The following is a 12,971-nucleotide window of genomic DNA, read 5'->3' as shown; positions in this document are numbered from 1 at the left end:
CAATGTTCACAAGCGAGGCTGGCTTGCCATTTTCTTTCTTGTGTTGAGCCTGTCAGGGTCAGTATTATAAGCTCACGCCAACCACATCTGTGGAGTCTTTTTCTATGGTTGAAATGTTCTATGCAAGAGGCATTTGATCCTTGAATATTTGATAGAACTTTAGGTGATCTCTCTGGACTGGTGATTTTTTGGAGGAAAATCTCTGATAAAGATCTGACAGTGATTATGGGACCGTCTGGGTCTTCTAATTCTTTTTGAGTCTTTGGTTTTCAGCTCTCCACTCTGTGCCAAGGTTCAAGAGGGAGCATTGTTCTTAGTCTCCTCATAATCAAGACTGTCCCCTTCAGACCTTGGGTTTAATTGCAGGGACGTCTTCTGTCATAGCCCCACCCTGAGCAAAACTTGGCTTGTCCCCTGACTCCACAACCCACAGGCTGCCAGACCTAAAGTGTAAATGTATCCGTTCTGTGAAGTGTCCTCAAGGGAAAGCTTGGTTTCCATGCTGTGTCTCCCTCTATGGAGTTGTGTTCTCACTTTGTTTAAGGGTTCTGACTATTCCTTAAATTCTTGACAGAAAGTGAAAGGTATGTAAATAAATGTTTCTATTTTATTCCACAGTTTTGGTTGTTTTTAGCCAAAGGATGGTCAAGGTATATCTGGATATCCATACCGCTGGAAATAAAGGCTTCTTTCTTTCTTAATCGTAAGAGTCATTAAATTCTTAAAAATCTTAGTTCTTAAGAGTTATGATAGTCTTCTCTACTTTTTATTTCCTCATCTGTTTCTTTTTTTCTGGACAATACTCTAGCAAGTTCTACCTCTGTCTCACTAGGTTAACTGCTAATATTCTTGTGTTTTTGATGCCTGTAGAGCAATGACATTAATTATAAAAATGTTTACTGCATTTTTTTCTCTGTGGTAGGGAGCACGGTAGGTGCTGGATGTAATATGAAGAATAGGAGAGGATGAGGTGTGGAGTGACTGTTGCAGTGGGGATGGCCAACCTTGAGCAGAAGTGGGCGCAGGAAGGAGGCTGCAGGCTGTGGTAGAGGGAGCTCCAGACAGATGATTTCATATCTGCGAAAAGAAATGGAAAGCAACAAGTTAGAGTAGAATGCTGAAATATAGCCTTGTTAGCCTGGCCACAGGCAATTTATTTCAGTCAATTTGATTAAATCTTTTGATTTCAAACCATGTCATTATTCTTACTGTAGAGTACTTTAAGCGCCTTTTTGGCCACGCTTTCATTTCTCATCAGCTCAACCTAATACCACAAATATAATCTGAAATAATTTTAGGTTTGTGGACATTTAAAGAAAATGTTCCTATTTGACGTTTGATTTTGTTGCACATAACTGGGTTATAGGCAGACATGAAGGAGGCAACCGGGGTGGAGAGAAAGTAGCAAGAAACCCCGGATGAGAAGGTCTCAGACTCAGTCCTGTCTCCTTCTCTGACTCTTTGAATTTCATGGACAAGACACAACCCTCTCTGAGCCTCAGTTTCCTGGTGTTCCAAATAGAGGCAGCAATGAATTTCCTCCTGCAGTTATGATTAGAATAAAAATTATGAAAATACGATGCTAAAATGGTGCTTTCAATTTTGAATCAGTTCATTTCACTCTCCTGATTAAGACTCTTTAATGTCTTGTGATTTTACTTGGAATAAAATCTGATGCCCTCACTAGCAACCTATGTAATCTGGTTCCTTTCCAGCCCCTTCAATGTAGTTTCTGCCCCCGTACCCCCGTCCTCCCATTGCTCATCCTGGCTGGAGCTGGCACCTTCCCCTGCTGACCTTCTCAGACCTGTTGCTGTGACCAGGCTTTACACTTGCCTCTCCTTCTGCCTGACATTCTTTTTCTTTCTTTTTTTTTTTTAAGAAGATATTGGGGGTAGGAGTTTATTAATTAATTAATTAATTTTTGCTGTGTTGGGTCTTCATTTCTGTGCGAGGGCTTTCTCTAGTTGCAGTGAGTGGGGGCCACTCTTCATCACGGCACGCGGGCCTCTCACTATTGCAGCCTCTCTTGTTGCAGAGCACAGGCTCCAGACGCACAGGCTCAGTAGTTGTGGCTCACGGGCCTAGTTGCTCTGCGGCCTGTGGGATCCTCCCAGACCAGGGCTCGAACCCGTGTCCCCTGCATTAGCAGGCAGATTCTCAACCACTGCGCCACCAGGGAAGCCCCTGACATTTTTTTTCATCCTCCACATCTCAACTCAGATACTGCCTTCAACAGTCCCTGATGGTAGGGACTGAAGGAGTCTCTTCCCCCGCCCCATGCAAGGCACTAACCCGTAGCCTTTCAGGCCCGGATCCCAGCTGGATTGCATTGTCCACAGTTCCTCAGATGGCTCTCTGCTGGCTGACTCCTGCTAGAATGTAAGCCCCTTGAGGGGTGAGAATTTTGTCTGTCTTGGCCACTGCTGTTGAGTTTCAAATAGTCCATAGCAGCAGCAAGGCATTCAGTTGAGTGCGTCTCCAATAAATGAATAAACAGTGGCTGTGAATGCATATATATATATTTTTTACATCTTTATTTGAGCATAATTGCTTTACGATGGTGTGTTAGTTTCTGCTTTATAACAAAGCAGAATCAATTATACATATACGTATGTCCCCATATCTCTTCCCTCTTGCATCTCCCTCCCTCCCACCCTCCCTATCCCACCCCTCTAGGTGGTCACAAAGCACCGAGCTGATCTCCCTGTGCTATGCGGCTGCTTCCCACTAGCTATCTATTTTACGTTTGGTAGTGTGTATATGTCCATGCCACTCTCTCACTTCGTCCCAGCTTACCCTTCCCCCTCCCCATGTGCTCAAGTCCATGCTCTAGTAGGTCTGTGTCTTTATTCCCATCTCTACCCCTAGGTTCTTCATGACATTATTTTTTCTTAGATTCCATATATATGTGTTAGCATATGGTATTTGTCTTTCTCTTTCTGACTTACTTCACCCTGTATGACAGACTCTAGGTCCATCCCAAAATGTTCATTGCGGCTCTATTTACAATAGCCAGGAGATGGAAGCAACCTAAGTGTCCATCATCAGATGAATGGATAAAGAAGATGTAGCACATATATACAATGGAATATTACTCAGCCATAAAAAGAAATGTGAATGCATATTTAAAAGACTAAAGCATTATTCAAATTCATGGCAGTTTGACTGCATTTTTATAGTTTACTCTTTACATAGCCTAAGATTGTAAAAAAAAAAAAAAAGTGGGATTATATCATCATTCAGATTCAGGGTTTGAGGCTCAAGTGGCAGAGACCCCATGCTAACAAGTCACCGGGTCAAGGGTAAGTCCGGTCCCAGCCTGGGCTACTCCCCATGGTACTGCTGGAAAACCAGCCCTGGGCTTTGACAGGTGAGCATTTCCAGCCATTTTCAACATATTTTCTAAATAAGGATAGTTTACCCATCAGTGCCTTCAGTATTCTTTTGGAATCCTAACTCCAAACTCAAAAGTGCATTTTCAGAAATCAATACTGAGACAACGTTGGCATGACAGCAAATATGGCAAGTTCCAACTCTGTCAGGCACAGAGCCGGGCACCTGCTCAGGAATGTTTTATCAGAGGCAGCTCTCTTCTCTGTGTAATGATGTCAGTAGAAGATGCTTTACTAACACACTGAAGTTACAAAGCCCCTTTCGTAAACATAAGGAGTTTCCTTTGGTACTGTGCATTGCATTTCTCATCATAATTATGCACAGTTCTGACTTATATAATCAGCATCAGATAACCAAACAACCATATGGCACTTGACCACTTACAGATGCCCAGAAATGGAGCATTTTAGACACTCATTTGTCTAGAATATTCCTTAGGCTATTCAGTCATATGCTGTTCTTGTATTGTTTGGATTTTTGAGGAGAGATGGCAGAGCAGTTAATCTATATATGCTCTAGATCCAGATGATCTGGATTTGAACCATCACTTGGCCTATTACTAGCTGTGTGACCTTGCTCAAGTTACTTAACCTCTCTGTAACTCAGTTTCCACATCTATAAATGAGAAGAAAAATCACAATAATAATATATACTCAGAGGCATAAATAAATGTGATGGGCTTAGAATATTGCGTACATATAGATTTAGGTGTTGCCTGTTATTATTTTTCCTCATGAGTATCTTTTATAGCCCCATAAGATTTAGTGTATTAACATCAAACTCTGAACACTATAATATCAATTTATATAACTTACACTTGAGGTGTTAGAAGCAAAGCCATGGTATAAACATTAAATGATAAACATTCTGAGTTTCATGTATTCAACTTTGCCTCAGGCCACACTCTCACCCCAGCTCGATGATGGGCTGCCTCATTCTGGGTGCAGTAAATCATTGGGGTTCACTAGGCTTCAACAAAGTGTGGGTGCTTGACAAGCGCCTGCGGCTTCAGGAGCAGTTCTGATGGAGCCTTGCGTGGTGGATGGATGTTTATACCCTGGCCAAGTCAGGGCGTGTTGTCCTCAGCCCATTAGCTTGGGCCGGTGTGTCTGACGCTCTGTCCTCCCAGGCCGAGGATGGCGCTGAGCTGGGCTCTGGGTCCTGTGATCAGTCCTGAAGGCTGCCACCCTGGGTCTGTTAGGGGCTTAGTCAATACTGAAGTTATTATCTCACGTTTTCCATGGTCCTGAAACAGGGTGGTATCAGAGTCAGGGCATCAGTTGAGCAATCTTGTTAGGGACTCAGGGGTTTTTGTTTTTTGTTTTTGTTTGTCTTTGTGTCTCTGCTACATTAAGCCCATCAGTCTCTGGTCTGGCTGCAAGAGGGATGCAGCCATCCAGGGCAGACAGGATGACACCCGATAAAGAAGAGAGGGGTGTTTTCTTCCTTTTGATACTTCTGATGAATAAGAAAACATTTCCCCTGAGGCCACTTTAGAGCCCTTCATATAGGACTGAGTCACAGACCCACACCCTTGCTGGATGATGGGCTGGAAGGGAGAGTGTCTGCCTTCCTTGGTCTCTGAAGTGGGAGAGGGGCATCAGCCTTGAAGAGGGTCAATTCCTTGGTGTTGGGCACTGCATATCATTCTGGAAATATACTTCAGCACAAAATATAATATGCAATCAAAGAGCTTACAGGCTATGGGGAAACATAAATTCATAAACAGCAAATTGCATTCAGTACGATAAATGAGACCAACAGTGTAGGCACAGAAAACTGCAGAAACATTTTGGAAGGGAACCTGGCCCAGGTGCATGGCATGCAGTTGTGGCTTCCCAGAGAAGGTTGATATCCAAGGAGCATATAGTTCTCAGCTAAAGGAGGGAAAATAGCTTGACAGCATTAACTGGGAAAAAATATTCACCTATAAAGAGGCCACAAGAGCCCCGGCAATGACAAACTATAATCCAGTTTGACTAGAGGTCGGTAGTCTGTGTATGGGATCAGAGGAGGCCACGTGAGGAGTCGGAGGGCAAGGTCTGGCAGGCAGGGTCTCCCTCCCCAAACTCTTTTCTGTTTATCGAATCACACTTGCCGTTAACAGGCTACTGCTCCCCAAAGCAGGATCTACCGCATGGCACACAGTCAAAAATACACGTGTGCGGTATGTATAGCTATCAATATTAGTGGATTTTTAGAAGTATTTTTTCCATCTTTTATCTATGAAACATTCACTCATGCCTACCGTGTGTTAACAAAAGAAAGGGCTAGAGGTAACAGAACAACACGTGTGGGCTCTCACTTTGAGAAGAGCGGTTCACTAGAGAGAGCAGACACAAAACACAGGGAACACAGTGCAAACGACATAAAAATAAAGGGAGTACATGGGGCTTCGCTGGTGGCGCGGTGGTTAAGAATCCTCCTGACAATGCAGGGGACACGGGTTTGAGCCCTGGTCCGGGAAGATCCCACATGCTGCGGAGCGGCTGGACCCGTGCGCCACAACTACTGAGCCTGCGCTCTAGAGCCCACAAGCTACAACTACTAAGCCCACGAGCCACAACTACTGAAGCCCGCGTGCCTAGAGCCCATGCTCCGTAACAAGAAAAGCCACCACAATGAGAAGCTCACACACCGCAACTAAGAGTAGCTCCCGCTGGCCACAACTAGAGAAAGCCCAGGCAACAACGAAGAAGCAACACAGCCAAAAAATAAAATAAATTAAATAAGTAGAATAAATAAATAAATACATGGAGTACAGAGAGAGTATCACTGTATCAGTATGAAACCTATAACTCACATTGTCTCCATATTTGATTCAATAGTAGTAAGTAGGCATTTGCTCAATTAAAATGCAAACACTCAACTTTAGAAAATTTCATACTCCATATATTATAGGTAGAAAAGTTCCATATCCTTGCAAACTCTATGAAAGAGGATTTTCAACAATTTTAAACTCTTCAGTAGCCTTATAATAAAGTTATTCTCTGAATCAGTTGACAAATGTATCAACCTTGACTTGTGTTACTCCAAATATTTCAGAATCCTTTTTGATAATGCTTTCGCTCAGAGTCTCTAAAGTAAAAATTTCCAGTTGTTTCCAGCATCTGCACACATTTTATCACCTTTATTCAACTCTCAAACTTTACTTCATTAATGTACATGGATAATGTTCCGTTCTGTCACATCTTATTAAGAACTAATGAAGCTCTTGTAGACTTAATTTTTGGACTCAGTGGCTATCTAGATTTCCTTGTATCGGCATTCACTTTTGTCATCACAAGCCTTGGTAATTTCTCCTTCCCAACACAGCCAATTTCGTGAGTCACGATTGCCTGAAGGCTTCCTCCCTCTGCGGGATTCTGCTCCTTTAAGGCACCTTTTCCCCATCCCAGGGACCTGAAGTTCAGTAAACACAACTGCAAATTTTATCTTGCGCTCATCAGGAGTATAAAAAAGCCTGTGAATGCACCCTGTTACCAAACACATTTTCTCTCGTTCTTTATTTTTTTTTTTGTTTACCATTGCTGTCTTAAGGACATACTATATCTCCTTTGGACAATGAATTCAACACGATGAACAATTAAGTACATTTTTAGAGTTTGAGGGTTTAAAATTCTATGTCATAACACTGATTTGCTGTCTAACAAAAGGAAGTAATGATGATAATAACAGTAGTGCCACTAACAACAGTAGTATTCACAGCATTACTGATTGCAAAGTGCCTGAGGAAAGATTACAAGCCCTTTAATACAGAATTAGTGGATTTCAGGTACTAACCAACTTTTAATCTTCCTTTTCTTTTCATATAGACACTAACTGTTAAGGACCATGTAACTTAACAACTATTTGTGAAAGGTGATGCCTTTCTCTTAGGGAAAAGGAGATATGACATTTTGGGAAAATATCCTAATTCCAATGAATCCTTCTCTAACCTTCCTTTTCCTCCTAACCTCTTAATATCAAGTTGCAGTAGAAGCTTGCAGTTAATTGGCCTGTATTTCAAAATTGTACTTGATAGGAGTATACAATTCAGAAGTTTTTACATGCTTTCTGAAAATGAACTGCAAGTCAGCTAAGATATTTAAAACAAAGGAAAATGAAGTCTCTTTTTACAAGGTTTCCAGGGTGATTCATAGACTTATTTACCTGCCATATTTACCTTGTGAAGGAATCAACACCATGTCTCCATGTTCTTTTATGTTAAAGCATTCATAAGCCAGGAGCTAAAAATCAATCCTCCAATACATGCATCAAAAAATTCCTGAGGAAGACATAGAGAACAGACTTGTGCTTGCCAAAGGAGAGGAGTTGGGGGGGAGGGATGAGTGGGAATTTGGGGTTAGCAGATGCAAACTAGTATATATAGAAAGGATAAACAATAGAGTCCTACTATATAGCTCAAGGGACTATATTCAATATCCTGGGATAAACCATAATGGAAAAGAATATTAAAAATTATATATATATATATATATAACAATATGTATAACTGAATCACTTTGCTGTACAGCAGAAATTAACACATTGTAAATCAACTATATTTCAATAAAAATTTCCAGTGGAATAATAAATCCCATTAATTCCTCCATGACATTGATTTCATATATTTACTTGCAACCTCATTCTTTCCTACATGCATTTGTTAAATGAATACCTGTAAGAAACTTCATATTACTCAAATAGGCAGAGAGATTTTTTTTAAGGTATTCTGAAGTCAAAGCTCAAAGGGCTCAATACAAGCAATTAGCGGGAATCCTAATTAAATACTGCAAAGCTGATCCTCTTCTTCTGCAACATCTATTAGAGTTACAAGAAGGGAAGGAAAGTTAGCCTTAATTTTTCTGGCCTGTGTACTATCACTCTTGAACCTATACAAGTAGGCTTGATATTAAATCTTGCAGAAAGCACTGACAAACCATTAAGATGTAGAGGCAAACATTCCATTTTCCAGACGTTCCTGCACATTCATGATAGATTTAGTGAAATCTGTTTTGAGTTCCCCTCACAGATACGAGTGTCCTTCTTGCCCCCTGGACTTGATTGGGGGACGGAAAGATTCCTACTTGGTTGGCAAAAGTCAAGTCAACTTGTGACGTGTCTTCAGAAGGTGGCGACTGCCTCTAGAAAAAGGGGTGCATTTGTGGAGCAATGGAGCCAAGGAGAGTCTGAGAAGCATGTATGAGAACATCTTAGCTGCTGGTACCTAAAAATGAATAAAGTGAAGCTCCTGGCATATATTATGTAAAAATGATTTATATTCTGTATATGCATATAACATTAAAAAATATGTAATAGTCAAATGTGCTTGAACATATTCAACTTTTAAACATTCGTTTAAAAGTGATCATTTTTATTCATTGAATTGTGCTGCCAATTAGTAATTTATGATAAATGAATTAAAGCTGTGCTTTTTTCTATATTACCATGAGATGATTTATTTTCTTAAATGCTTTACTCTCCAAAGCAAGTGTCATACTATTAATTTATCAGGTTCAAGTAGACCTTCTGAGGTTCATTTGCACCAACTAAATCCCTGCAAGTAGAGCCACTGAATGCTCACAGCCTCTCTGCAGGCATGTCCTTTCATGTGTACAATGAGCTTGAAGTGAGCAAAGAAAAACTCCATCAAACACAAATCGGCAAAGGAAATCTGACTCATTTGAGGGAGCAGCATCTTGACAACTGGCCCACGGAGGAAAGAGACAGGAAACTAAACCACAAGAAGAATGAACTGGGCTATTAAAGATGGTGGGTAATTATCTAATGGAAATATGATGTTGTAGTTGTAGTTTTTCCTTTTTGAATTCAATGAATGGCGCAAGACCAGCAAATATGTATATAATTTTATTAAATGTTTTCCCTAGTAAATGCCTCATTGAGACCAGTCATAGAATTACTCAAAAGTTAGTCAGCAGTGACCCTAAAAGGCATGAATGATCAAGTGTTGCTGCAAAGAGATGAGATATGAGCTCTTTGTAGAAGCGCCTGGTGATGAGTAAAATATTCATGTTTCTTTATCCATTTTATAAGATGCCGCTGTGTGAAGAAGAGACATCTTATCCCTTATGGTTTTGTGGTTGCCTTTGAGCCAGTATCGTTGCTCATGTCAAGAAGAACTGACATAGCTGATACTTCCCTAAGTTTCACCTTAGATCAGACAGGTAGAATTGATGATATTCACAAAGACACAAGCCAATTGTTTAAAAATGGTGAATTATAGCGAGAGGAGTGTATCAGAATGTACTGATGTGTGTATGTCAAATATTGCTGAGCTGGAAGAGGGGCTTGTCACAGACGTCAAGTCAAAACCCTTGTGTAGATTGTTAACAACACTATCTCCTAATATTTAAATGTTCAGGAAAATACCCTGTTCTTTGCACTGCAGCATCGCTGCAGATAAACAAGATAAGGGAGAGACTCTCTTCCTTTTTGTAAATTGTCCTGTTTTCTTTCTTAACAACAATAATGAAAATAGTGATGCTCATCACAGTGACATTATGACTTTATACTTACACACACATCTTTTCAATTTATTTATACCAAACCTTGTGGGTCGAATAAGGCAATCCTAAATCAGCCAGCAGAATATCAGAAGGAGATTGAAGGTCTCTGTTAACTGTTCACAGAGAAAAGTTATGTGGGCATATAAATTGCTTACAAGGAGATTTGAGTCCTATTGCTAACGTCATTTCATAATGACCTTAGTAAGGTCATACAGTTGTGTTTGTGTCTTTGTTTCCTTATGCATAGAAATTGAATCATAAATCATTATTGGTCTTGTGTGACACTATTTAATAAAGGACTAGCACACAGATAAACATAACACCACTTATACATTTAAAAATGCAAGTGTAATTATAAAATAATTTGAACAAATATCTGTGACATACAACTGGCTTAACAGTATATTTTCTTAAATCGGTAGATTTTTTTGCTGATATATAGAGGGGATGAATAGTATAAAGATTAGAGACCCAATTCTGGACCCACACTTACTGGATTCATAACCCAGCTCAGCTGTGAATCTCTACAAAGTTACCACATTTTTGGACCTTATTTCTCTTCTCTGTAAAATGGGATAATAAAGGTACATAAGTGAAAGCATGAGGATGATATAAATTGATATAAGCAAAGTAATTAGAAGAGGGCTAACACATGGTGATCATCATATAAAAGTTAGTTATTAAATTCTGGCATGTATTTTAGTAGCAATTGACCTATCTTGAATTATCATGAATAATTTATTCACTTATGCCAAACACTGAGCCTTCATTTTACTTAGCATTTTCACACTTTTCTTTCACATAATAAATTTACTTGAGTTATATTTATACTTCTAGTCACTTCTCTGGGAAATTTTGAGAGTAACATGGCTTGTTGGCAATAATGAGGTGTCAATCTTCCTGGGAAATACTAATATTTTCATTTGTAATTCTGATGATGTATATGAAAGCATTATTATTATGATTTGTGGGATTTTAGTTTTGTGCTGTATCATTGGATAGGTGAACCTCTCTTATATTATCTGAAAACATTTTTAAGATAATATAGATGAGAATGAATGATGAGATGAGAATTCCCAGATGAGAATGAATGCCTGGATGTCTGAGAAAGTACCTGGCTTGCAGCAAGCTCAAAATACTTTACCTTAAAACCTAATTCATTGATTAGTCAGCTCCTTAATATTTGTTTGATAATTTCTGAGTGCTAGAAAATGTGTGCAAATTTTGCATTCTATTCCATAATAACTTTGTATTAATATAAATAGTGCATTAATTTATATAACATGGAATGATACAGCACCATATATCCAAGACGATAGGAAGCCCAGTTTGAGAAGCATACACAACTATATTTTGATGTTCCTAATATCTAAAACATTAATTAGAATGTGTATGTGTGTGTGTATTTACTGTGTCTATGTCTCTATCTGTGTGTATATTTGACTGAAAGCAAATTGATTATAGATTTTGGTGACCATACATACAACCAAACATTTTAACAGATTCTTTTCTTTTGTTTAATTTTCCTTTATTTAATTAAAAAAAAAGGAAATTTTACTAGGCTTATTTTCTGTAATATCTTTTTTATTTTAATAAAAATATAAAGACCCTATTTTGGAACCAAGTCAATCATAGCCATATGGTCTGTGAAGTTTCTTCTGAGTTCATTATTTGCTAACACAGCTTGCCGAACTTAAATGGAACGAAGTAGAGGGGTTTGGATAAAGGCCAAATAGGGATAAATTTGTCATATTCTCGTTGACTCGCCTAGTTTAGGGATTTCAAAACATTGCGAAAGTTGCCGAGGAAATAGGATTTGTTCCAAATATTGGACCAATGATAGAAAGTAAATAAGAGTTTAATCATTTGAAAGTAATATAGAAAAATAAGAAAAGTTGAGACCGTACATATACTGTAGACCAGTTTCAATAACTTAAAGAGTCTATCACAAGCTGCCACGCGGGGAGGCCGCAGCTTGAGGGAGGTCCCGGCCCCTCTGCGCCTGCGTCTAGCAGAGCCGGTGTGAGACCAAGAGACAATCCCTCCCAGCCGCCGGGATAATCAAGAGTTTTGGCTGGAACTTTGAACACACACCGAGATAGTGAGGGGCCAGACGAAAAGCACAGACGATGGCGCTGAAACAGATGAATAAAGAGCTTAGCAATTTGGCCCGTGACCCTCCAGCACAATTCTGCAGGTCCACTTGGGGATGATATGTTTCATTGGCAAGCCACAATTATGGGGCCTAATGACAGCCCATGTCAAGGCGGTGTATTCTTTTTGACAATTCATTTTCCTACAGACTACCCCTTCAAACCACCTAAGGCTGCATTTACAAAAAGAATTTATCATCCAAATGTTAACAGTAATGGCAGCATTTGTCTTGATATTCTAAGATCACAGTGGTCTCCTGCTTTAACTATTTCTAAAGTTCTTTAATCCATTTGTTCACTGCTATGTGATCCAAACCCAGATGACACCCTAGTGCCAGAGATTGCATGGATCTATAAAACAGACAGAGATAAGCACAACAGAATATCTCGAGAATGGACTCAGAAGTAGGCCATGTGATGCTACCTTAAAGTCAGAAGAACCTACATTATAGCTGGAATAAATTTTAAATTACTGTTCCTTTTTTGATTTTCTTATCCGGCTGCTCCCCTATCAGACCTCATCTTTTTTAATTTTATTTTTTGTTTACCTCCCTCCATTCATTCACATGCTCATCTGAGAAGACTTAAGTTCTTCCAGCTTTGGACAATAACTGCTTTTAGAAACTGTAAAGTAGTTACAAGACAACAGTTGCCCAAGTTTCAGAATTTTTTAAAAAATGGAGCATGTGTACTATGTGGCCAATGTCTTCACTCTAACTTGGTTATGAGACTAAAACCATTCCTCACTGCTCTAATATGCTGAAGAATCAGCAGAGGGGGAGGAAGTTGGAAGCTGAGTTGTCACATCAAAGAAAGCAGCATTATTCTAGCAGCATCCATTCTTGTTTAAGTCTTCCACTGTTAGAGATTTGAGGTTACATAATATACTTTATGCTCATAACTGATGTGGCTG

At 39.5% G+C, this 12,971-nt stretch overlaps 1 pseudogene; it reads left to right on the top strand.

Annotated features, from left to right (window-relative positions):
• The first annotated feature begins 12,034 nt into the window (after positions 1-12,034).
• Positions 12,035-12,476, top strand: LOC132502753 (ubiquitin-conjugating enzyme E2 D3-like; annotated as a pseudogene).
• The last annotated feature ends 495 nt before the right edge of the window (positions 12,477-12,971 follow it).

Source organism: Mesoplodon densirostris, chromosome 15, assembly GCF_025265405.1.
Source record: "Mesoplodon densirostris isolate mMesDen1 chromosome 15, mMesDen1 primary haplotype, whole genome shotgun sequence".
In the NCBI taxonomy this organism is placed as follows: Eukaryota; Metazoa; Chordata; class Mammalia; order Artiodactyla; family Ziphiidae; genus Mesoplodon; species Mesoplodon densirostris.
This window is presented reverse-complemented; position numbering and strand designations above follow the sequence as displayed.